The 25,561-nt window shown below is 49.3% G+C and overlaps 1 protein-coding gene across 5 annotated transcripts in view; it reads right to left on the bottom strand.

Moving 5' to 3' along the window:
* CARD11 (caspase recruitment domain family member 11) overlaps positions 1-25,561 on the bottom strand; it is a 111,672-nt gene that overhangs the window by 50,237 nt on the left and 35,874 nt on the right. Inside the window, exon 1 of one of the 5 annotated variants that reach the window (XM_060032519.1) lies at positions 4,534-4,600. The exons of 3 other annotated variants lie outside the window; for them this stretch is intronic. The gene's annotated coding sequence lies outside the window, so the exon portion shown is untranslated. Of the gene's footprint in view, positions 1-2,860; positions 2,876-4,533; positions 4,601-25,561 lie in introns of those variants that run through there. One more of the 5 variants, XM_060032520.1, reaches the window with a different exon arrangement.

Genomic DNA, 25,561 nt, shown 5'->3' with positions numbered 1-25,561 from the left:
GGAGGGATAAACTGGGAGACTGGGATTGACAGGTACACACTACTATACATAGAACAGATAACTAATAAGGACCTACTGTACAGCACAGGGAACTCTACTCAATACCCTATAATGGCCTGTACAGGAAAAGAACCTAAAAAACAGTGGATACACGTATGTGTATGACTGATTCACTCTGCTGTACGCCTGAAATTAACACAACATTGTAAAGCAACTACACTCCAGTAAAATAATAAGTAAATAAAATAGAATACCCATCCCTCCAGCTTCTGACCTACAGGGACAGAGCCATCTTGTCACGAACCATCTCCACCGGGTGAAACGCAGAAACGCCCGCGCGGATCCTCCATTCTGTTGGGGAGAACCCTCCACCTGCCTTCACTCTCCCCAACACGTCGCGTCAGCGTTATGGCAACCACCGGTTTTTGCAACGTGCTCCTTCCGTGGGCCACTCCTGGGGTCTGAAGCACCTGCCGCATTTTCAAGGAGACCCAGTTCTAGCCACTGGGGCGCTGGGGTTCCGTTTGTGGAACCCTAATTCTTTGAAAACGGATAACCCGACACCAGCCGGCATTTCGGGGCGTAGGCCTCACGCGTCACCCCTCACTGTGGGAGGTGACAGGAAGTACAGAAACTGTGTCCCCAGCGGACCTTCAGAAGAAACACTGCTGGACCTCAGGCACAAGGCCTGCTCTGCCACGGGTGCCTGACCCCCAGTGGGCGCCGGCTCCAGGTCTGAGGAGGGCACAGAGGCTCAGGAACAAAACCCCCGGCGGACGGAGCAGGCGGATCTAAGATGAGGCTGCTGTAGGGTGAAGAGCTGGCGGGCCTGCCCTCCGGGAGATCGCGGGGTGCGCTGGCACCTGACCTAGGACGACTCCAGACGGCGGGGGCCTGCTTCCCGGCAGGAAAGGGACAATCAAGACGCCGGTGATGGAAAACTGCAGGACACAGCGGCGAGTTCTAGTTTGTAACTGGGCAGGAAAACAAGAGAGGCGCCTCACTACCCAGCACGTCCGCTGGTTCGGAAAAGGACTCAGAGGCAAGCTCCGAATAGCGACAACGACCGTCTCCCGATCCTTCTGGGGCCGATGGCCAGCCTGGGGCGGCTCCGGACGCCCGAGTTTTTCTATTTCCCCTTCGTCTCTGCGTCCTGCGGCGGCATCCTCACTTACTGGAGGCATTTTTAGAAGAGTAACAGCGCTCTCTCTGCCACTGCTATTACAACAGTAAGCGTTTCCCTGCGAGGGAAGTGAAATCCAAACCAGATTTTCTGTCCTGAGATGCTCTGCTAAAGAGATGGCAAGGGAGTAGGCTAGTTCGGACGCATTCCTGGAGCATCCGCTACGCTGGGAGAGAAACAGGCTTGCGCGTTGGAAAAAGCGTCGGAGAGGGGGAGGGGGAGGGGCAGGGGAGGGGGAGGGAGGAGGTGGAAGAGAGACTCAGAAAGGGTCTCCTTACTCAAAATTAACTCTGAAATACACGGCTCTCTCACGGAACGGGGCCCCCTTCCTTGCTTCCACCCGTGCGGCCCCACATTTTAATGAGCTACCCCTTCGGACAATCAAGGGCTGGCTGTAATTAACCGTTACATGTCCTCAGGAGCAGAGCAGAACCGCAGCTCGGGAAGGCTGGCCAGAGCTGCACCTTCCTGCCCCGTGCCCCTCAAAAGGGGTGGCTCGGAGCTGTCACGGCCACAGGATGCAACCGCCCTGGGGGTGGGCGGGGGCCACGGGCCAAGTTCCCGCTTCTCCCACCTACCTCTGCCCAGCCCCGCTTCCAGTCCTGCCAGCCGCGAACCCAGCACCAGAGACCCTAAGCACAAAGCCATCTTCCACACACACAGTGGAAGACTATTAGGCCGCAAAAAAGGAACGAAGTACTGACCCACGCTGCAACGCGGACGAAAACATCGAAAGCATTATGCTGGGCCAGAGAAGCCGGACTCCAAAGGCCATGTACTGTAGGATTCTGCCGACATGAAATGTGCCGAACAGGGAACCGCACGCAGACACAACTCCACCGACTGGCGGTGGCCAGGGGCTGCGGTGGAGGAACGGAGGGGGTGACCGCTGACGGGTATGGGGTTTTATTTGGGGGTGACGAGAATGGTCCGGAGCTAGACAGAAGTCGCGGCTGCACGACACTGTGAACGTGCTAAATACCAAGGAACTGTTCACTTTAAAACGGTGTATTTTGTTATGCAAATGTCACCTCAAATCAAATCACATCGCGTCAATAAAAACAGCTACGATGGGTCGCCAACCAAGACTAACCCGAACCCTTCAAACCATCAGTTCTGATGAACAAGTCAGGAAATCGCGGCCGGGGGAGGGGACACCCCGGGGGGGGGGGAGGGGAGTCACGTGCTCGTCGAGTCTTTCTCCGTCGGCTTTTTTTTTTTTTTTTTTTTTTTTTTTTCCGTCGGCTTTTAAACCTCCGGTTCCGGAAGACTGGGAATCCTGCGAGGGGCTCCTGAGGGCCTCGGTGTCCAGGAAACGGCGAGAGAGAAGAGGGGGCAGCAGAGGGAGGTGGGGCGAGGCTTAGAGGTTGGGGCCAGAGAAAAGGGAACCGGAACTCAGACCTTTATTTAGTACCCGCAGGTGCGGGGCCGAGAAAAGGGCAGAGAAACATAGCAAGACGCCGCAGTGAACGGAGGAGTGTTGGGGGCCGGGCGCCGGGAGGGCTGCGGAAAGGGGGAGCCAGGAAGGACTGCCCCCGTCTCTGCATCCGTGTCAGTCACATCCCTCCTCTGGAAGCTGCCCGGCGCCGCGCACGTGAACCTGAGCAATTTCCTGTAATCGGCTCACCTGTTATGAAGCCACACGCGAGCTCGAAACATACAAATACCGAGACTCACATTTTCCACGTAGCTGTGCGCGATCAGGGGAGTCAGGAAGAGAAGGCAACGTCGCAAAACGTCTCCAAACACGCTGACTTTCCTTCCGAGGAGGGCTGGTGTCGCCCGCCTCTCTCTGAATGGTCTCCTGTGACAAGGTGTCTTTGATTGAACTTGGTCGGGGTTGGAGGCTGGTGGGCGTTTCTCTGTCACTTTCTCTGCCACCAGGCACCAGCAAACATGAACCCGTGTTTTTCTGACGTTGCATCCTTCCCACACAGTGGGGGTGCAAATAACTTGACCAGTCTCTGAAAGTAACAGTGATGGGAATGCGGGAACCTTTACGCTCAGACGTCACCTCTGGCTTCTTGCCATGTGAGCGAAAGCTGATGGATCAAGGTGCAAACTGGAAAGACTTTTTTTTGGCATGTGGCAAATGACACAATCACCAGGAACTAAGGCACCCATCAAAGCGGCACCCAGACGCTGTAGACGGTTACTGACTTGAGGCCGTTAGAGATGCTGCGTAGCAAGGGGGTCGGGGGACCCCGCTGCTCTTGTGATCGTTGAACGAGTCCACGCAGGAAGCCAGGCTTGTGAGCCGGCCCCGGTTTCACCCGGCAGGCGGTGACACGTCTGCACAGGACGCTTCCACGACCCAGCTGACTTCTTCAAACCAGTGACGTCAGTTTGATTCCCCCCCACCCCCCCCACCCCCAAAAACTAGACTCCGGTCTCTGATAAGCAAAAGACCCCCAGGGGCTGCTGCGAAAGCTTCTTCAGCCTCCCAGGACTCACTGGATTCCTGAAGCATGTCGTTAGGAAATGAGGAACCTTCTCAGACGCCTCCAAGAGGTACTGCGGGGGCGACGTCCCCCTGGGGGCCTGGTCCTTCTGCCTGCTTGGTAAGCCGCTCGCCCCACACTGCGCCCTTCCTCCCCGGATTCTGGATCAAACGTCTCCTGCCTGGCCTGGCTCTGCAGTCTCTCTCTCACGCCATTCGGCTTGTGGGCAGGGCCTGGGCCTGCGTTAGCTGTTGGACAACGCTTAGCAACAGCCTCGTTTCTCTGCGTACGGAACCTCAATAAACCTCGGAGGAACTGATTGAAAGGTGCTCCCCGGGGAGGGCAGGAACCCCAGCGAGGGCAAAGCTGTGAGGCTGCGAGCTGCCGATAAAGGCAAGGGCCCCAGCTTCTGGGAACAGATGCACACACACTTCCCCTCCACCCAGCTGGGCTGCGGGCATCTCACTCCTTCAACAGGAACACACGCCGGGCACCCGCCCCCACTCCTTGGCCCTCTGCACCGTCCTCCCTCAGAAGAAAGTTAAAAAAAAACCCAGCACGTAAAAATGAGAGCGTTCTGGTCCAAATCGGTCATCAGGCATTGACTGAAAGGCTTCTCTGGGCTCAAGTCCACGCTCTGTGCAGTCAAAGCTACAGCATAAAGTAACTGCCCCAGCGCCCACTGTCGAGCCTCCCGTGTTGTTGAGGAAATTAAGATGGAAAAAGAACACGCGGGAGCCACGAGAGCTCATGCTTCGGAGAGCACGACCGATCGGCGAGGGGGCTGGCGGGCTCCACGGCAGCCCCCAGACCTGCCACAGAAGACGCTCCCTGACCGAGGATGTGGATTTGCCAGCTGGGCACACAGGTGTCAGAGTAGAGGACCGGCCGGTTGGAAAGTATACTCACGTGCTTGCAAACTAGCTCGGCCCCAGGTCTGGCTACGGGGGTCTCTCCGTGGTCCTCTCAAATTCCCTCTCCTCCAGCACAGTGGCTGCCAGGCCCCCAGAAAGCGCTGATGCTGCAGGGAGCAGTGCCCCCCCCCGGAAGTTGGCGCAACACCCCACTCACAGGCTGCCTCTGTTTTTAGCAGGGGCCGAGGTGTGGGCTGGGGTGGGCTGCCATACTTCCCTTTTTATTTTTGTTCTGAGCAGAGGCTGTGGGTGACTTTCTGCAGAGGGGGAGGCTGGGAGAAGAGGAGGAGACTGTGTTCTCTCCGGCAGGGGGCGTGCTGCGGAGAGCGGGAGCCGTGGCTGCCCTGCGGGAAGGTGAGGATGGGAGGGCAGGAGCTCAGCCCCGCCCTTCCTGCTGCCCCCGCGGCTGTGCAGGCCCTCACCCCGGAGACCACGCTCCTGGCTTTGAACTGCACCGAGGAGGAAGGCCAGCTGATGGGAAGTGCGGGGCCTAGAACATTCCAGGGAGGATGCTCCTGTGGGCCTCACGCGGGGCTTCCCAGAGCCAAATACACCATCACCCTCTTTTCTCCTCCAACATCTCGTCCTCCCCTGCCCGCATCCGCCTTGGCCACTGACCCAGCTCCTCTGACAACCGTGTCTTCTCTCTGCCCAATCCAGCTGGACCTCCACCGCGGGCTACAGCAGGGCTGGGACCCCCACCCCCCCGCCAACCCCGGGCAGGCCCTGCAGTATAGATGCCTGGAGGAGCACGGGTTGGCAAACTCTCAGCGAGAGTGCAAGTTAGATTGCGGTGACGGGTGACAGTCGCCCGCCTGCCTGGCCTGTCCGAGCATCCTGCACAAGTAGGTGATTAAAGGTTGGCCCTCCCCCTTTCCTAGAAGCCTGCGGGGCCCCGCTGGTCCCACAGCTAGACAGGAGCCTCTCACCCTGTTCTCCGCGGCCCTACACAACAGAGCCCAGACCTACCAGTTCTGCCTAATTCCTCTTATTTTCCAGTCTGTAGCTTTTCTGTTCCTAAAAATTGCAATATGGCCAGTAAGCTGCATGCATCTTAAATTTAATGAGTTTTGCAAAGAAGACACCCGTCACCAAGACCCCGATCAAGAAACAGGGCACGGCCACCACCTGATCAAGTGCCTTCACGGCCCTTCATCCTATTCCCCACGCCCACCCCAGAGGCAGCCACGACTGTGCTTTCCGTTTTACCTTTTTCTGGAACTCAGGAAAATGGATCAGCACGGCCAGCTCTCTCTAGGGTCTGGCTTGTCCCTTTCTGTCCACTGATGTGTGGATCACGGTTTATCCATTTATCTGCTGACGGACATTTAGGCTGTTGGCCCGATTTGTCTATTGGGACATTCCTGTTTGCATCTTCGCGGGGGCACATGTTGTCATGTCTTCTGACGGGTCGTCTGGGAGGTGCACGCTGAACTCTGTAAGAAGTCCCCACTCTGTTTCCCGAAAAAGTGGCCCTGTCACCCTGCCTTCCCACCAGCGGTCGCTGGCAGGTGGGTGTCTGGTGAGAGACCCCTTCCTGGTTCACAGGCGGCCGCCTTCTCGCTCTGTTCTCACGTTTCCTGAGATCGTGGAGGGCAGGGGAGCTCTGCTGTCTCTTCTGCTTCTAAGATCACTAATCCCATCACGAGAGTCCCCCCCAGACCTCATCTAACCCTCATCCCTCCCGAAGGCCCCGCCCCCAAGTACCATCCCGTTGTGGGTTTGGGCTTCGACATGTGAACTCGGGGGCCCAGCGTGCAGCCCACAGCCCGTGAGAAGCGGCGGGAAGTGCTGCCGGTTTGGCTCCGCACGGGACGAGGGGGGACTCGCTGTACCTCCCGTGGGCTCAGGGCCCCCTCGTTACCTGCTGTGCTGTGAGCATCACTGGGTCTTCGTCAACGGAGTGACGACTCCCTGAGCCAATCAGGGGGAGGTAAGCACAGCGTGAAGATTCAGTCTTACATGGTCAGAGCCCACGCTAACGGAGTTTCAGAGCTGGCAGGGTTCTCGGGGGCCGTTTCAGGCACCAGCGCGGCCTCGCACGCTCCAGGGGCCGAAGGAGCCAAGGTGAGCTGAAGGACCGTCTGAGTTACAGCCCTGCGAGAACGGCTCCGTGCCTGGTGGGCCCTCCGTCCGTGTTCTCTCCTGCCGCCCACCCCAGTGGGACAGGGCCCTCTGCCCTCCGTGTTGCAGAAGACGGTCCGCAGGTGGAGGCATCGAACGCCGGGCCTGGGACCCCCAAAGGGGTGAAGGGAGGAGCAGGGACTGACGGTGGTCTTCCACTGACCTTCCATCACCCCCCCCGCCCCCCCTTCTCCCCTTGGAAAGGGTGATCCTTCCAAGCTCGGGCAGGACAGGCAGCAAGGATGACGTCGCCAAAGGCAAGCGGAGAGAAGCTGCCCCGTCTTGGGGGAGATTTCAGGGGAAAGGACGTTCACCCATGTTCCCGGGGGGGACCAGATGCCCTCGAAGTCCCTTCCAACTCTAGGATTCTGAAACATGCCCCGTCGGAGAGACCAAACGTAGATGGCAGAATTTTTCCACGACTGGGTGAGGAGATTCTCGCTGGGCTCTTCAAAGGCCCACAAAGGGATGTAGCCAACATCCAAGGGCCCAAGGAGCTGAATTCTTCCAGGAAGAGGGCTTACTCAAGGCCACGGTGGACAGGGTGCCCAGAGACCCCTCAGAGAAGCAGCAGTAACCAAGTGACCCATGAAAGGAAGTGGCACTGAGAGTTTCCTGCACACACACCTGGGGAGGTTCGAGCCTGAGCTTGTGGGTGATGATTTTTCTAGTATGGCGAGAACAGAAAAGAACAAAACAGCTGGCTCTGCAATAGAAAACCGCCTCATGGGAGCTCGGTGACCCCGGAGACGAAACAGCCGACGTGGACTGGCGGCTTCGGTGTAGGAACCTCGTCCCATCTTTCCCACCGGCGGTCCCGCTGAGGCCCAGTTCTGCCCAAGGACTTGGGTTCAGCCTCCTCCCCGCGCTGTTTGCTTATTTATCTCCGCCTTGAAACCGCGGTCCTGAACAGCACAGGCCCTTCACTGCTGACTCAGTTGCTGGAGCCCAAACTCATAAAATCCTATTTCGGAAAGGTCCAATGATTTTATTTTCCGATCATAAATATGATCTTTAATTAGCAGCTTGCTAATTAGCAGTTGCCGTGGAAACAGAGAGGGGAAGAGAGCATATCCTCGAAAAACAGAGCCGGCCTCCCGTTAACTCTCGCCTCTCCCTCTGCCCCTCACCCCCTGCAAGGCCTGGAGAGCAGAGAGGTCGTCTCAGCCAGAAAGGACGGGGGCCAGGAGCTCACTCAGGCAGAGAACTGGATGTGGCCGTGGGCTCAGATGTCTCCTCTTTGGGTTGGTGAGAAGTTCCCGGGCACGCTGGCCCGGTCAGAGGCCCGGCTGTCTGCCCGGCAGAACGAAGGGGCTGGGAAGAAAGTGGAGTCTTTGCCAAGAAGCTGAAGGAAAAGCCACTAGAGCTTCGAAAGAGCTCAGTGACTCTCCTTGACGCTGAACACGGGTGGGTGAGTGACTTCATGGTGCCCACACTTTACACAACACGCCAGACCCGACACCCACCCCGTTCCTCCAACTGCCCCTCCTCGGTTCCTCTATAAATAGGAGCCCATAAATAACGTATAAACAGTTTATCTATAAAGCGGGAATAACAATGCCCAGAGCTGGCAGAATTTTAGTGATGATTAAACACGTTTCTAAAGCAACTGCCTGGAATATAATAGATACTCAATTAATGGGAGCTTTCATCATTATCAACCGTGTACGAGTTCATTAGTTAAACCCAAAGTCGAGAACTTCCTAACATCTGACGTCCTATTAAGAAGAAATGGACTATTGCAAGCATTATCCAAGAAGCTGAGGTTAAAACGTGATTGTTAATTTCCTAAACATGATGGAGAAAAAACCCAGTCCGTATGGTTGGCGGTGAAATGATGCTAACATCAACAAGAGTGTGTGCTGCATTACAGTGTCTAAAATCCAAGCATGTGTGGATGGTGTGACATGTGTCCTTTACAGGACACGGGAGCAGGTGCACGGACTACCAAACACGAGCACCTGTTGGATGTGAGAAAGGGCCACACCCTCTCCTGATGGAGTCTGCAGCGGCAAACCTTAGACCTCCTCTGTACTCAAGGCACATGAGATTACACTCCAGAAAAAAGTTCATGGCAGAAGGTAAGAGAGTTTGAAGGTTGTTTACTTGCTTACTTTTTTCTTTCTTTTTTTTAAAAATGGAAGATTATTGCCGTTCTGCGGGCATTGGGGCTCCTGAACAAGTAAGAAGAGCACATGTTTTGGCTCCTCGTGGCTCTGTGGGGAGTTCTCCTGGGGTCACGGCTGAGATTTCTGGGACGCATGACGCTCCTCCCATATCACTGTCAGCCCCAGCAGGTGCAGGCCATTTCAAGGGTGACATGTTACAGATAAAGTAGTTTCTGTAAATCCAACCCTCCTCTCTCCACTTAACTGGGTTTAGCACCGGGGTCTCCCCTGTGCCATCAGCTGGTTCCTCAGGGAGGAGCTGTCCCGGGTGAGCCCTGGCTCACAGATTCAAAGTGCTCACTCACGGGAGTGTTGTCTGCGGGCCCACAGCCTCAGCACCACCTGGAGCCTGTTGGACCTGCAGTATTCCAGGCCTCACCTTGGACCTTCTCAGTCAGAGCGTGCAACTCAACAACCTCTCCCGGTGGCTGACCACACACGCAGAAGCACTGCTCTCATGCCTCACTGTTGGCAGAGACATCGGTTGTTGACTTAGATGCTCACCCCCTTCTCAGCTCCTAGAACCTTCTAGACACATGCGGCCTCTCCTGGCTCACACCCGCCTGGTCTTTGATGGTGTTTCCCATTTGGGCTCTACACACTTGGGGGCAACCGGCCCCAAGTTGGACCAGGTCTTCATACTTCATCCCGCAGTGCCCCTCACTTTGTTTTGGCCTTGCTAGTGGGCCCCAGATCCCTGGACACACTGACACTTCAATGGTACGTTAACTCCACTCCTGACTGACAGCTCCACCTGGGACAGGCTTGAGGGCTCTGCTGCCCATCACCTAGCTTTGCTTTCAACAGTCATTTTCCAATCTCTTAACTGGGCTAAAGAAGAACACTGTTTACTTGCAGCTAGCCCTTCTGTAAAGTGAAGGCTTCTGCAAAGTAAGAATTATGCCCCACAATTATTTCTTCTAAAAATCTAATATTTCACACAACGAGACCTACTTCATTGCCAGTCTCTTATGATAGCCTCTTATCTGGCCTGGAGAATTCAGATCAGTTGTGAGGTTTGTGGAAAGTAACATGTCATGAACAACAGTGAAAACACTGAACGATTATAAAACGGAACAACATACTTGAAACAACTGCCTGTAGACATTGAACAGCAGGGGGCTCAGGATAACCCTGATGGAAGGTAAACTGATGACGTAAGCCTCGTGATCACCGGCTTCTTGCCTGGATACACTACATACCACGGGGCAGGGGGGCGGAGCCCAAACTGAGGTGACAGTCCAGAATACAGGGCTGCTGAGGTCTGCAATTTGGGAGGAGAGGTACCAAGAGGAGGGAGGTACACGGAGAAATAGTGTTTGGCTAAATACTAAACTGCACGTGCACAAGGAAGACTCCATGAGCTGAACAGAGAACAAGTACCAAGAGGCTGGGAACCGAGAGATTCCATATGACACAAGACAGACAAATGCTGGGGTTCCAATTAGCCAGATTTGGAAGACCTCACTGGGTCCCCTGAGAATTCAGAGACCTAGAAAAGTCCATGCCTGACGAGCAGGGCTACTCTAACTCCAGAATGTGGACCACTCTAGAGGTAACCAACAAAGTTTAAAAGTAAGTTCCAAAAGAATCAAGCCTATTCACACATAACTATTTTCCAGATCAAAACTCATCACAACTTATGGGCAACAAAATCCAGAAACTTGGCATCCACAATGACCAGAATTCAATAAAAAATTTTTGCTATACATGTGCGTAAGCCAACAAATTACAAGGAGAAAAACCAGTCAATAGAAATGGACCCAGAAATTACAGAAATGTTGAACTTTGCATACAAAGACCTTAAAACAGCTATTATAAGTATGCCGAAGATTTAAAGGAAATATGAATGGAATAAGGAAAAAGATGTGAAACAAGAAATAACCAAATGGAAATTCTATATCTAAAAGTTAGAATATATGAATTACAAATTCAATAGATGGGCTTAACAACCATTTGGACATTGCAGAAGAAAAAAATCAGTGAAATTGAAAAAAGGGCGATAGAAACTACACACCTAAGCCATGGAGGGGGAAGAAAAGACTAAAAAGGATGAGCAGAAAATCAGTGAATTGAGGAATAATATCAAGTGGTCTAACATTCACGTAGTTAGAGTCCTAGAAGGAGAGGAAAAAGAGAAATCGTGGAAGAAAAATCACTTTGATTTTTCTCCCAAATTTAATGAAAACTATCGACCCACAGATCCAAGAAATTCAATGAACTCTAAGCAAAATAAACATGAAATCATACATAAGCATATCATAAACTGGTGAAAATTAAATATAAAAAGAAAATCTTAAAAGCAGACAGAGAAAAAAGGATACATTACATACAGTGAAATAGGGATAAAAATACTGGTCACTCCTCATAATGAACAATGTCAGAAAGAAGACAATGGAACCACATCTTTAAACTGCTGAAACAAAAGGCCAACTTGGAATTCTTTATCCAGCGAAACACCTTGCAAAAATAAGATGACATAAAGGCTCTTTGTTTGACAGATCAGAAGCTGAAAGAAATCCAACATCAGCAGACCTGCAGTATAAGGAATGTTAAATGATATTTTTCAGACTGAAGAAATACGAAGCCAGATAGAAACCTGGATCTGCACAAAGGACTGAAGAGTGCCAAAATGATAAATACGTGAGTAAAGATAAAATTTCTTCCATTTGCAATTTCTTAAAAACATAGTTAGTGGCTTAAAGCAAAACTAACAACAATCTATTGTGCAGTTTGTAACATATGTAGAAATAAAATATATGACAATCAATAATCACACAAGGGATGAGAGAGGGTTACGTGAACATATACTGCCGTAAGTCTTGACACTATAGGCGAAGTGATGTAATATTAATACAAGGTAGGCGGTGGTAAGTTAAAGGTGCATTGTATAAGCCGTAGCACAACTGCACATGTACACAAATAAAACAAAGAAATAGGCTAACAAGTCAACAGAGGAGATAAAATGAAATATCAAAAAAGACCTTGATTCATCCAAAGGAAGGCAGAAAAGGAGGAACAAATAAAACAAAGAATGGACGCATCAAAAAGAAAACAGTTAGATGGTAAATGTAAATGGATTAAACACTTCAATTAAAAGGCAGAGATGATCAGAGTGGATTAAAACATTATTCAACTGCATGCTGTTTATAAGAGACTCACTTTAAATATAAAGACACAGATAAAGTAAGATAAGGAAGCACTATTCATAAAAACTGGAATGGATACGTTAATACCAGAAAAACAGACTTCAGGAAAAAGAGTATTATCAGAGATAAAGAGGGACATTTTATAATGATAATGGAGTCAATTCATCAAGAAAATATAACAATTCTGAATGCACCTAATTACAGAGCTTCAAAACACATGGGGCAAAAATGGATAAAATGGAAAGAATTAGATAAATCCATAATTACAGTTGTAGATTTCATCATTCTTAGTAATTGTTAGGACAGGTAGATAAAAATTAAGAATACAGAAGATTTGAACAACACTAGCAACCAACTTGAACTAACTGACAGTTATAAAACACTCCAGCTAACAACTGCAGGATACCGGCAGAATACACATGCTTTTCGAGTGAATATGGGACAGTCACCAAGACTTTTGGTTGGGCCATAAAATGAGTTTCAGTAACTTTAAAAGGATAAAAATTGTATAAAATGTGTTCTCTGACAAAAGGGAGTTAAATCAGAAATTCATAATTAAATGTCAGTATCTGGAAAATCCTTGGATATTTGGAGATTAAATGATGCAGTCCTAAATAACCCATTGATCAAAGAAACCAAAAGGAAACGTTGAATATTGTTTGAACTGAATACAAATAAAAACAAAATATCAAACTTTCTAACATGCAGCTAAAGCAATGCTTTTAGGGAAATTTATAATTTTAAATACTAATCTTAGAAAAGAAGAATGATTTAAAATGAATCATCTAAGTTTCTACATTAAGAGGCCTGAAAAGCCAAAGTAAATAGAGAAAAGAGATAATAAAGATAAGAGTGGAAAACAATAAAATAGAAAATATAAGAGCAATGTGGAAAAACCAGTGAAATCAAAAGCTTTGAAAAGATCAACAGAACTGATAAACCTCTAGCTAGTCTGATTAAAAAACAGAGAAAACAAAATCACCAATATCAGAAATGAGAGATGAGCTATAACTACAGATCCACCAGGGATTGAGAGGATATTATGGAAATATCATGAAAAACCTTATGACCATAAATTCTACAACACTGACGATAAGCACAAAAATTACTCAAAAGACACAAATTCTCAAAACTGACCTAAAAAGAAACAGAAAAATCTGAGTTAGCCCTTTTTCTGTTAAAGAATTTGAAGTTATTATCAGAAACCCTTCCATAAAGAAAGCTCTAGACTCATATGGCTTCATTGGTGAATTCTATCAAACATTTAAGGAAGAAATAAGACCAATTTTACATGAACTCTTACATAAAATAGAGGGAGAAGAACTACTTCCCATTTCATTTTTTTCCCCATCTCATTTTATGTGGCCAACATTATGCTGATTCCAAAGCCAAACAAAGGCATTATAGGAAAAGAGAAGTATTACAAGTACCCCTCATAAAGATAGATGCAAAAAAATCCTTAACATAATTTCAGCACAAAATTTCAGAAGTATAGGGAAAAGATTATACATCATGACCAAGTGGGACTGATTCCAGGAATGCAAGACTGGTTCAACATTCGAAAATCAACCAATATAATTCATCATATTAAGAGAACAAAGGAGAAAACAACATATGATTATTTCAATAGATGCAGAAATCATTTGGCAAAATTCAACATCTATTCATATTTAAAAACTCTCAGCAAACTGGAATAGATTGCCCTCAACCTGTTAACAACTATCCTCATACTTTGTGATGAAAGGCTAAATGCTTTTCCTCTAAGATTTGGAATGAAGCAAGGATATTCACGCCAAGCACTTATACTCAACACTGTCCTAGGGTTTCTAGATAGTGCAATAAGGCAAGAAAAAGAATTAAAGGGAACAAAGATTGGAAAGCAAGACGTAAAACTGTCATTTTTGTAGACAACATGATTGTGTAAAGCAAGACGTAAAACTGTCATGTTTGTAGACAACATGATTGTGTATAGAAAAGTAATCCAAAGGAATCTATAAAAAAAGAAACCTACTATCAGAATCGGTAATAATCAATAACTACTAATTATCATACAATAATTTAGCAAGGACACAGGATACAAGGTCAATATACAAAACTTTTTAAAAACCTAATATCAAAAAAAATACTTAGGATTTAAGTATAATGAAAGAGGTGTAAAATATCTACCTTGAAAACTACAAAGAATTGCTAAAAAAAGTTAAAGAAGCCCTAAATCAAATGGAGGGGTATATCATGTTCATGGATTGGAAGGCTCCTAAATATTACTGCCAGATAGGTCCAAATTGACCTAGAAATTCAATAAATTCCAATCAAATATCAACAAGCTTTTTTAGTATAGTATAAATAAACTAATTCCAATATTTATATAGAAAGGAAAGGGGCTTTGATAGCTAGAACAATTTTGAAAAAAGAATTGGAGGAATACATATTAATATATTTATTAATTATATATATTTATATATTATATATTATATTATTTATATATTATAAATATTTTATAGATAAATATAAGTACCCAATTTCAAGGTTCACTGTAAAACTACAATCATCAAGACACTGTGGTTTTTGTGTAAAGATAAGTAATAAATCAATGAAACAGAAGAGTGAGTCCAGAAATACATCTACAGCTACAGAGTCAATTAATTTTTGACAAAGTCACCAAAACAATTCAAAGGTGCCAGGAAAGTCTTTTCAATAGTTGGTGCTGTAACAACTGGATATCCATTTCATGGGAAAAAATAAACCTCAACTCCTGTGTCACACGGGACACTAACATTAATTCAAAGTAGGTCACAGATTTAAACATAAAATCCAAAATTACAATGTTTCTAGAAGAAGAAAGAAGACTACTTTTACAACCTTGAGGTAGGCAAAGATTTCCTAGACAAGAGCCAGAAAGTACTAAATACAAAACTGAAAAAAAAAAAAAAAAAAGAATAAATTGGACTTCATCAAAACAAAAAAATGAAAAACTGCTCATCAAAAACACCAGTAAGAAAATGAACAGGTCAGTCGTAGAAGAACTATTCACAATATAAATGTTTGATAAAGGACTTGTACCCACAACATATAAAGAACATAAATAAAAACTAAAAGCAACAAGTTAATAAAAAGAGGACAAAAGACTTGAATGAGCATTTCAGAAGGGAAGAAATACAAATAGCTAATAAGCACATGAAGAAGAGCTCAAGATCATTAGTCATCAGGGAAGTGCAAATTAGAATGAGATACCCCCAAACAACCAGCGGAATGGCTAAAATTTTTAAACTGATGACATCAAACGTGGTGAGGACGTGGAACAACCGGAACTCTCAAACACAGCTGGTGGGGCTTTAAAATAGTACAGCCGGGCTTCCCTGGTGGCGCAGTGGTTGGGGGTCCGCCTGCCGATGCAGGGGACGCGGGTTCGTGCCCCGGTCCGGGAAGATCCCACATGCCGCGGAGCGGCTGGGCCCGTGAGCCATGGCCGCTGAGCCTGCTCGTGCGGAGCCCTGTGCTCCGCAATGGGAGAGGCCACAACAGTGAGAGGCCCATGTACCGCAAAAAAAATAAAAATAAAAATAAATTAAAAAAATAAAATAGTACAGCCACTTTAGAACATAATTTGGCAGTTCTCATAAAATCAAACATACATATGTTAAGTCTGAAGGAAAGAGGAGTGGGCTGTGCTGGGGAGAAGCTTCCATCCACAGAGAGAGCCAATGGCTGGGCCTTTTGCTCTGGTCAGAGTTGCCTTTACCTTTTCTCTTTGAAGGCGTTAAGGCCATTTGCTTTCGCCACAGAGGAATTAACCTTTGCAGGGTGAATAATTGATCCTTAGCTGGGGAACCTCCTGCAGGTTTGCCTGCAGGGCTGGTTCTCAGTAGACCTGCCCTGACACACCCCAACACCCCACCCCTCTTCCTTCTCCAGGCAGGAGGGCCCCCGTTCTATCCACCAAGTACTCAAGAGTCCTTATGTCTCTTTAATCTTGTCCCATCAAGACCCTCTCTCAGGAAAGGCATGGAGAGGGGACACTTAGAGCCACCAGGTGCCTTCTCCAGGTGGAGCGGGCTCACACCCCCCGCCCCGGGATGCACAGATTCCTGTGCACATTAATTCACGTGAATTCCCTGCCCAGGTAACATAGTGGGCACTGGCCAGGCCCCATCCCCGCTCGGGTACGTCTGGCTCAGCAGCTGGTCATCTCTTTTACGAACACCTGTTCCGGAACCAGGAAAATAGCTATGTCTGACTGAGGGTTTTCAAACATCAGGGATCTGAGTGTGTGTGTTGGTGGGGGAGGGGCAGAACTTTTCCAGACAAGGAGGGGCCTCAAAAACATAACACTGTACACAGGAGAAAACGTTATGTGTAACGGGTTGAGCTGCAATGGTGTCCACACATGAATGCCAGACAGAGCTCAGAAGTCTGCAAGAATGTTTCAAGATGCCCACCTTAAAAATGCTGAGTTCTCTGTTGGTAACTGTGTTGGTCAGCTCACCCTGGACTGGGCAGCTTAGACAACAGATACTGATTTTCTTACAGTTCTGGAGGCTGGAAGTCCAAGGTCAAGGTGCCAGCAGGGCTGTTTTCTGGGGAGGCCTCTCTTGCAGATGGCTGTTCCCACTGTGTCCTCACCTGGGCTTTCCTCTGGGTGCATTCACCCCTGGTGTCTTTTCCTCTTCTCATAAGGATGCCAGCCCTACTGGATGAGGGTCCCGCCGTTATGACCTCATTTAACGCTAACTGCCTCCTCAAAGGCCCCGTCTCCACATACAGTCACGTTGGAGCTTAGGGCACGAACGTATGAATTTAGGGAGGGCCACAATTCAGTCCCTAAGCAGTAACTAAACATCCCTCCTCTTCCCCCAACATGACGGGATGTATGAACCAAAATAGACGTTTTTAAACAAAGGAGACTTCACTGATGACACCCAAATGAACACAGTCCTTTAAGACAGTCTTTCCAACAACGCTGCAACTGCTCAACAAGTTTGATGGAAACTCCTTTGAAACGCTCTCAGTGAGAGAGCTACAGTGAGAGAGCTACAGAGAGCTACAAGCTATAGTCCCAAAGCTTGAAAAACAGTTGCAAAAGGAGAGGACTCCAATCATTTTGTGTGTGTGACATCATTCCTGGAAAAGGTATAGAGCCCACACAGCAGCTGTACCAAAGTATTTTAGCCATGCCTCTGCTGTGTCCACTTGGCAGACTCCTACACACCCGTCAGGGCCCAGAGCCACCACTGCCTGAACCCCGCCCCCCCCGCCACCCCGCAGCAGCAGTGTGGCTCCCTGCCTCGTGTCTCCCAAAACCCGACTTTCAGAACAGCGTTTGTCACATTGGGTTGTACTCTGCCCACGTGCCTTCTCCGTTCAAGGATCTGCCCTCGAGGCAGGAGACCCTTCTTTTCACCAGTGGAACCAAGGCCTTCATCGATCAGCTGCCTTCCCTTCCCCGTCCCACTTCCCTGCTCTGTGATCACAGTTCAAGAGAGCAAATCCCTGACTCACAGACCACTTTGAAGGATCCCAGACGATGTCATGGTCTGGAACGGTAGACAGAGCTGTGGGCAGGTGAAGCTGAGCTCAAATCCCAGCTCCAACAAAGGCTCATTGGATTCAAACCAAACAACACACACAAAGCCCCGCCCCCAAACCTTAAACCAGGCAGATGGACACGCACCATTTCTCAGGGAGAACCAAGTCGGGGAGCCCAGAAGCTCCCTGCAGCCCAACCCGCGTGGGACGGAGGAGCGAGGCCCTGGGCTGGTGCAGGCGGGCAGAACTGGCCGAAGCTTGATGCCACGCCTAACTGGGGGCTTGTGTTAACTCAGTCAGTCCTGAGCCCAGCAGGCCCCTGGCAGGGAAGGCAGCTGCCACCGCCTCCCTGTGCTGTGAGAAACAAGCTTCCCAGAGCGGAGACCTCCCCCATGGCCGCTCCTGGGGGCTCTGTCTAGGAACAGGATGATGGTCTAGGCCCTGGGCTCTGAGCTCACACTATAAAGGGAAAGGATGGAGTTATTTTTATTTCCGTGCAAAATCAAGCTGACAGGGTCTGCTTTTCCCCAAGGAAAGGTCAGGAGGGAAGTTGGAACTTGGAACTGTAGAAAGAGCTCCGTGCTGGATCCCAGTTCTGTTAACGGCTACTCGTGACCCCCAATTCTCTGCCGTTCTTCCCGTCAACAGGTGGGGCCTACGTCTCCTCTCTTGGATGTGGGTTCTGCAACCCCTTGACCCATACAAAAACGTGGAGTGACGCACAGCCAGGGCCCGGACCCAGGCGGTAGGAAACGGGCAGCTCCCACGGCCTGTGTCTTGGGACACCCGCTCTGCACACCCAGCCACCATGCTATGAGGGGGCTGAAGCAGCCGGGGAGAGGCCCCCGTGGAGAGGAAGGGAGGTTCCCAGCCCTCAGACCCAGCTCCCAGCCCACGGCCATGGAGTGCGCTATCTTGGTTCTCCAAACGTTTGGCACATGGAGCAGACACGCTTTTCCAGCCAAGCTCAGCCCACGCTGCAGATTCGTGAGCGAAGTAGATGATCACTGTGGTTTCAAGTCATTCAGTTTTGGAGTGGTTCTCATGCAACAGCACTTAACCAGAACACCAACGCTGTGGCCTCGGACAGATGCTTCACTTCTCCAGACCTCAAAGTCCTCAGCGGTAAAGGGAGGAGGATTCAAAGCCTTCCAGCGTACCTTTCAGCTCAGTCAATGCATTCTCTGAACGTGAATAAGCTTTTTCCTGGTTTTATCATAAAACAGAACACCCTTTCTCCAGTTCACTAAAAAATTCCTTATATGTACAAGAACACTCGTGTCAGTGCTTCTCAAACATTAAGGTCTAACTGTCTCGCCCAGGGATCTCGTCGGATGCAGACTCCAATACAGGAGGCCAGGGGCGGGGCCTGGGAATCTGCATTTTAATGCAACGCTGGACCACTGATAGCATCTTGAGTTGGCAAGGCCTTTGTCTCTCTGTCACCAACAGCAGTCATTAGACACGGGACTAAACACATAAAGGCAGGATCTCATTTAATCCCTATGACAGTGCTATGAGGAAGGTTCTAGAACCATTTGCACTTGACAGACTGGAGACCCAACGTCTGGAGAGGTCAGGTGACTTGTCCGAGGCCACAGTTAGTGAGCAGTGTGGCCACGGTCTGAATCTAGGTCAGCTCACAGACGCACATTCCCCCGGCCGCCCTCTTCTAAACACCAGGTGACACGAGTTAACCATTTTGGGGGGTTTAATCTCCCCTCTTCCTGCCTGCAGCTAGCCAGCTGGGATGAAAATCTATCAGGGAAGGACAGAAGTGGGGACACATCAAGAATAACAAAACAGAGTTAGCAAAGATAGAGGTGACGTTTTCAGGTTTCCTATCCCCAGCTGTGATTAATTTACAGCTTTTTCCATGCTAATGTCTTCCTGCCTTCTGCTAGTAATAAATAACCAATATGCTTTAATACCTAGTTGTTATTCATCCCTGTCAGATATTTGGATTTTGATTCTTCGCTGCAGTTCAATCACATTGGATTTCTTTAACCAGGACTGCTCCATTAAGAGTCCCCTCCAAGGACATCCTGGCAGGGCGGTGGCAGTAATGGATAATGGTGACAAGGGAGAGTGGGGACCCGAGACAGGAGATGTTAGTGGCCGCGAGGAAAAGAAGGGGAAACCGTACTAAAAAACACCCCCAAATGACGTGTAAGTAACGTTAAGGTTATGCCGCGGACCAATAAAACCAAGAAACTCAGAGTTATGGCTGACGCGCCATTCACAATGCACCCTCCTTGCCTTTGCCGTTCCTGCAACAGAAACGTGGGACCACTTCATCACCGTCCTGAAGCGGAGGCTCCCCTCTTACACTGGAGTAAGTGTAAGGGCCAACCCTGACTGTGTGTCTCAGGAAGCTCCTTGGGGCTTTCTCCATCTACACTTCCTCAAAGTGCTTTTCAAGCAACAAAGGCCAAACCCTACAACCCAAGGCTGGTTAGAAGAAGAATCTCCTTCTGAAGAAGTTGTCCTTTGTCCGAGGACCCCAGAACTCTCCGGCCATCTTGCCCTTTGTCAACACACAACAACTCACATTCTTTGGGGCCCACTGAGGACCAGACATGACAAGCTCCATTCTGCCCTCCAGCCACTTGTAGAATGCAAGCATCACTCCTCTGGGCCCTGGTGTGGCCACCTGGGCCCTCATGTGTCAGTCCTCTGCCTCTTCAGGCCTGCTCATTACAGAACAAGGAGGCTGTCCCTGAGGGGCAGCGCTTCTGAACTTTCTGAAATCCATTTGGTATTTGGAACCACTTCCAGAATAATGTTCTTAAATACATGAAATTACATACAGAGGATTAGAAATTAGTACATTGAAACAGAGTTAGCCAATACTTTAAGAACTGTGAATTTTGAATGTGTGTGCCTCTTCTTAATGTATGAAATAATATCTAGCACTGAGGCCTAACAACTGCCCCGATTTTGAAACAGGGATAGACAGACAATATCCTGAGGTATCTGCAGAAACCGTAATGGGATATGAAAGAAAACGTCTGTGATTTCTGTTGGCGACAAAGTTAAAAGTGCCTCTGATACTACGATGGCTTGTCACCTGAATTCATAATTGAAGGAAATGGCATATTTTCGTTAGCGTTAGAGAAAATAAAGATGTAATTTCTTCCATCCAAGTTCACGGGCCTCCTGAATTCTATCCGTGGATCCCTAGGGGGGCCTTTGAGCTCCAGGTTAAGAAACCCTGCCCCAGGGGTCGCACTCCTCCCATTCCCTTGTAAGCACTCATAGAACCACCTGTCTTCCCTGCAGGAGCCCAAAGGTCAGGAACCCCATCTGTCTTATTCGAAGTGGGCACACGATGCCTGGCAAAGTGCCCGGCATCTCTGCAGATGCAGGAGAAATACCGATGAGTAGTGACTTGGGTACAACTTTTCTTTGCATCTGTGCAGCCTCCTGGTGGCTCCATGAGAAAGGTGATGAACCCTGGGTTTTCCCATTTGCCTCTGAGGATTCATCCAATCGACACACGATTTATATATTTGTTTATTTTAATTGCGCTCTAGTTCACACGTCATAATTCACCGTTTCAAGTGTGTAATTCAGTGCGTTTTAATCTATTCACAAGGCTGTGCGACCGTCACTGCCATCTGATTCCAGAACACTGTCACCACCCCCAAAGGGAACCCCATACCCATTAGTAGTTGCTCCCCATTCCTTCTCTCCTCCAGCCCCTGGCAACTGCTAATCTGCTTTCTGTCTCTACGGACTCCCTCTGTGGACATCTCACATCAGTGCAATCCTACAGTACGTGGCCTTTGGTGTCTGGCTTCTTTGACTTAGTGTAATGTTTTCGAAGCCCATCCATACCGCAGCACACATCAGCACCGCATCCTTGTTCTGGCTGAATAGTATTCCATCGTGTGAACGGACCACAGTGTGCCTGTCCGTCCATCTGTTGTTGGACATTTGGATTGTTAACAAACACTTATTTTGCACAACATGTACCAGATGGGAACTCAAGAGAGGCGGGGTCCCTGCCCTCGCTGGGTCAGAACAGCAGGCTCTGAGGCCAGACCCCTGGGTGGGGATCCCTCAGTTTCCTCATCTGTAAAATGGGTGGTGGTGAGTGAATACATGCGAAAGACCCAGAACACTGCTTGGCACATGGTGGGTTTGGGGGAACAGACACGATAAATTGCGACAGTTCGTGTGATTAATGCCAAGAAAGAAACAGGTGCTGACAGAGGTGCAGGCACTTAGATGAGGTCAGGGAGGCCGTGTCCGTCTTAATTCAAGACCCAGATGGTGAGGAGGAACCAACTAAATGAAACATCAGGGGGCCAGAGATCCTGGCACAAAGATACAGAATAAAAGGGCCTGCAGTGGTCCAGGACAGCGTCCAATAGGGAGACGTCGGCCAGGGAGGCAAGCCACAGGTGTCATCTTAAATTTTCTTATCAGCCACGTTAAAGAAAGTAAAAAAAAATAGGTAAAATTAATTTTAAATAACATATTGTATTTTACCTAATGTAACCAAAATAGGATCATTTGGACATGTGATCAGTGTAAAAAGCATTGAGGAGAACTTCTGCCTCCTTTTCCTTTTTCATCCTAAGACTTTGAAACCCGGAGTGTATTCACACGTACGGCGCATCTCGGTTTGGACAGAACATATTCAGGTGCCCAACAGCCTCGCTGGGGAGCAGCCCCTGTGCTGGATGGCGAAGAGGGAGGGCCTGTCGGAGGGTGAGTGGGGCTGGAGTGCCGGGACCACACGGAGAGGAGGCGTGATGTGTCATCAAAACGGGCGGCAGGGCCAGGTCGGGGGGCCCTGAGGGTCCTGGGAAGGAACCTGGAGAAGCTATTGGAGGGTTTCGGGTCTGAGACTGACAGGATGTGGTTGGCATATGAAACAGATTGAAGAGGCTTAGGTGGGGAACAGACTCTGGGGAGATAAGAATAGAGGAGGGGGCGCAGCCTGGGAGGCAGAGGATGACAGTTACCTTGGACGTCGGATGTTGGCAGTGGAAATGGAAGGGCTGACCGTTTCCATGGAGGAGAAGGACCTTATTAAGGTACCGGATGGTGTGCGCACACAAGATGTGACTGCTGTTGCCACCCCGGAGGTTTCCTGATACTGGAGACCACATCCGTTTCTCTCACCTCTGTCTCCCTAGTGCCTGGCCCAGACCTCATTAAACAGTCACCGAGTGCTGGCAGAGTCCTACCTGGTTCTGAGCCCCCAGTCATTTGGAGGCCGTATGCACAGAAGCAGATTGCACGAGCTTCCCCAGGCGGTCTGCCTAACTAATCATCGCAGCCTGGCCTATTAATAATGAATCTTTGCCTGAAGGGCCTCTCACTAGCCGTAATCCAGTGTCACATCAGCTCCATGGTGCGTTTTTGGTAAGAACGCAAAGTCAGGAAGGGCACAGGAAAGGATGCCTCCAATCTGCCCCAGAAGGCACTGGGACCTCCTCTTCCCCACTCCCCAAATCACTTCTTCTCCACCTGGGGTCCCTGTGGGGAGAGGCCACGTCCAAGGACTCCAGGTCCCAGGCCATCACGAGCTTTCTGCAGGCTACTGTGGAGATGGGATGTCTGGTCCCCACGGGGACAGGACATTCACAGAGTTGCTGGGTGAATGAGTGTTATGGGTTAAGGGGCTGCGAGACCCGGGACCAGCTAGAGTGGAGACTTCAAAGCTCCAAATGGTCTGGGAAAGAAAGTGCAAGAGAGGCCAAAAGAGGAGAAACAGCTGAGATCACCTGCTGGGGGCGCGGCCAGCCGAGGGCAGCATCCTTGGGCGTTTTGAGGATAACCGACGGCCAAACTCCAACAAGCTAAAGAAATCAGACACTGACTGTAGAGCACAACTATGGGCTGGGAGAGAGGTGAGCAGCTCCCTCCAAGTCCCAGCCTGCCACGAAGCCCCCACAGGCCTTCCCACATAAGGACTCGTGCCAGCTGATCTCCACTGCTGCTTCTGCAGCTGTCTACGGTGTGCTTTAACACGCCTAGTGCCATGCTAGGTCTCTTTAGGCAGGAAAATTTGACCACAGAGAGGAAAGTGGAATCTCCAGAAAGGGACCAGGAAGCTGGTGATGCTTTCGTGGGGTCACCTTCCCCTTGGAGTGTAGGGCTCAGTTTTGAGGAATTTAATACCTTCCTCTTCGTTCTGGGTCATCTGGGCTCTTACAGGGCCGACGCATACACCAGAACACGAATTTATTTTTATTATCATTGTACGTGGTCATTTTCCCCTAGGGGAGCACAACGCAGTGGACTCTGGAGTGAGGCAGGCCTGGGTCTGAACCTGGCTCTGCTGCTTGTTAGCTGAGTGAGTGGGGAAAAGCGCTTCAACTCCCCAAGCCTCGAAGGTGCTGCCTGTAAAACGGGAGTGAGGACAGTGTCTAAGCTTCACAGGACGGCTGCAAGGAGTGAACGGATAACGTGTAGGAAGAGCTTAGCTCAGGTCCTGCCGCGTGGCAACTCAGCAACACGTTTATTCTGTCAACACATCCTTCTGAGGACCTACTATGTGCCGGCACTCTGCTTGGCACTAAGTTTACAGTGGTGAGTAAAATAGTGTGATTCTTGCCTTCATGGAGCTGACGGTCCAGGGGTGGTGCACTAGCATGAAAGAAATAAGCCCATCTTAAGAAACTGTGATAAGAGATCAGAAGGAAGTGAACTGAATGTTATGCCAGAGAGAGGATAAAGGAGGGGGGTACCTGCCCAACGGACAAGTTCAAATGAGAGTAAATAAAGGAAGGTTTCAGGGTGAGGACGTCCCTCAAAGTGTGTTTAGCCAAAAAAAAAAAAAAAAGGCGAGGAGTCCGGTACGTGATACGGTCAAACTGATCGGAAACCTGGGTTACTGCAGGACTTTTCAAAGCCTTTGCGTGTGAGTCTCCCTAAGGGAGGCGCGGCATTCAGCCTTCCCCAAGCTGTCTGACCACGGAAACTCTGTCTCATGAGCCGACTCGCAGGGCCAGTGTGGTGTGGCACACACCTCGAGAAACACCATCTCGGGACACGCATCGATCAACCTGGAGAAGCCTGATGAACTCAGGTCCTCCCCAGGCCTTCCTGCGTCTGTTTGGGAAGTGGGAACTTGTCAGTAGCCTCAGGCCGTGGCCTCCCCAGGGCAGCTCAAGGTACAAAGCACGTGGCCAATCCTTACTCTTAGGCAAGCGTGCCCCTCTTCTGTTATGGCGCTGTACTGATAACGGACAGGCTCAGCGAATGGCATCACCTTGCATTCAGTTACAACTTGGCTTGGTGCTCGTTGGTGAGGTGGGGGAAGGAGCCAGTCACGCCAGCAAGCCAGCTCAATTGACCTTTCAGGTGGGCGACCCCCGCTGGGGATCGCCTCATTCATTTTACCTCAATTCTTGTCAGGTGGAATTTCCGAGGATGGTATTTTCTGAACCTCCTCCCAAATCGTGAGGAAGCATGTGCAATGCAGAGGCCAGGGCTTGGAGACAGACAGTCAAACAAACTCCACTATACCCAGCTGGGTAACTTACGCAAGGTATTTCCCCATCTATAAAATCGAAATCATGACATCTCCAGGACCGCGGTGTGGTGAATTAGATAAGTAATTAATACTAATATGAATACTCAGAAAGCGTAGGCTGCCATGGCTTCCACGTCAGAATGAGTGTGTGTGCGTAACCGTACATCCCCCCACCGCAGGAAACGACATCAATACCCTTCCCCACGAAACGCATTCTCCACCTGGGAAGGCAAACCGATACACCAGAGCAACCGGGAGAGAGCAAGACAGTTACACGCTAATCTGCTACGATTAACAACCAGTACAGTCCAATGGTAGCTTCTGACTAATTTTGCACGATAACCTTGAGGGTAAGATAATAGAATTTGGATCGACTGTTTTTCCTGATAGGTGAACTCACGAGTTGTTGAACAGCATTACTTAAAGGGTACTGACAACAGCTCTGTCTTTATAAATGTTTGTTGAATAAATAAATAAACCTTGGGCAAGGTCTCAAGCAGTGACACCAAAGAGCTCATTTCTAGCCCACTGTGTTCAACATTTTTGGCAATGATGGGAGTGGAC

Source organism: Delphinus delphis, chromosome 15 (genome assembly GCF_949987515.2).
Source record: "Delphinus delphis chromosome 15, mDelDel1.2, whole genome shotgun sequence".
NCBI classification, from domain to species: Eukaryota; Metazoa; Chordata; class Mammalia; order Artiodactyla; family Delphinidae; genus Delphinus; species Delphinus delphis.
Note: the sequence above shows the minus strand (reverse complement) of the source record. Positions and strands in the feature narration are given on the sequence as shown.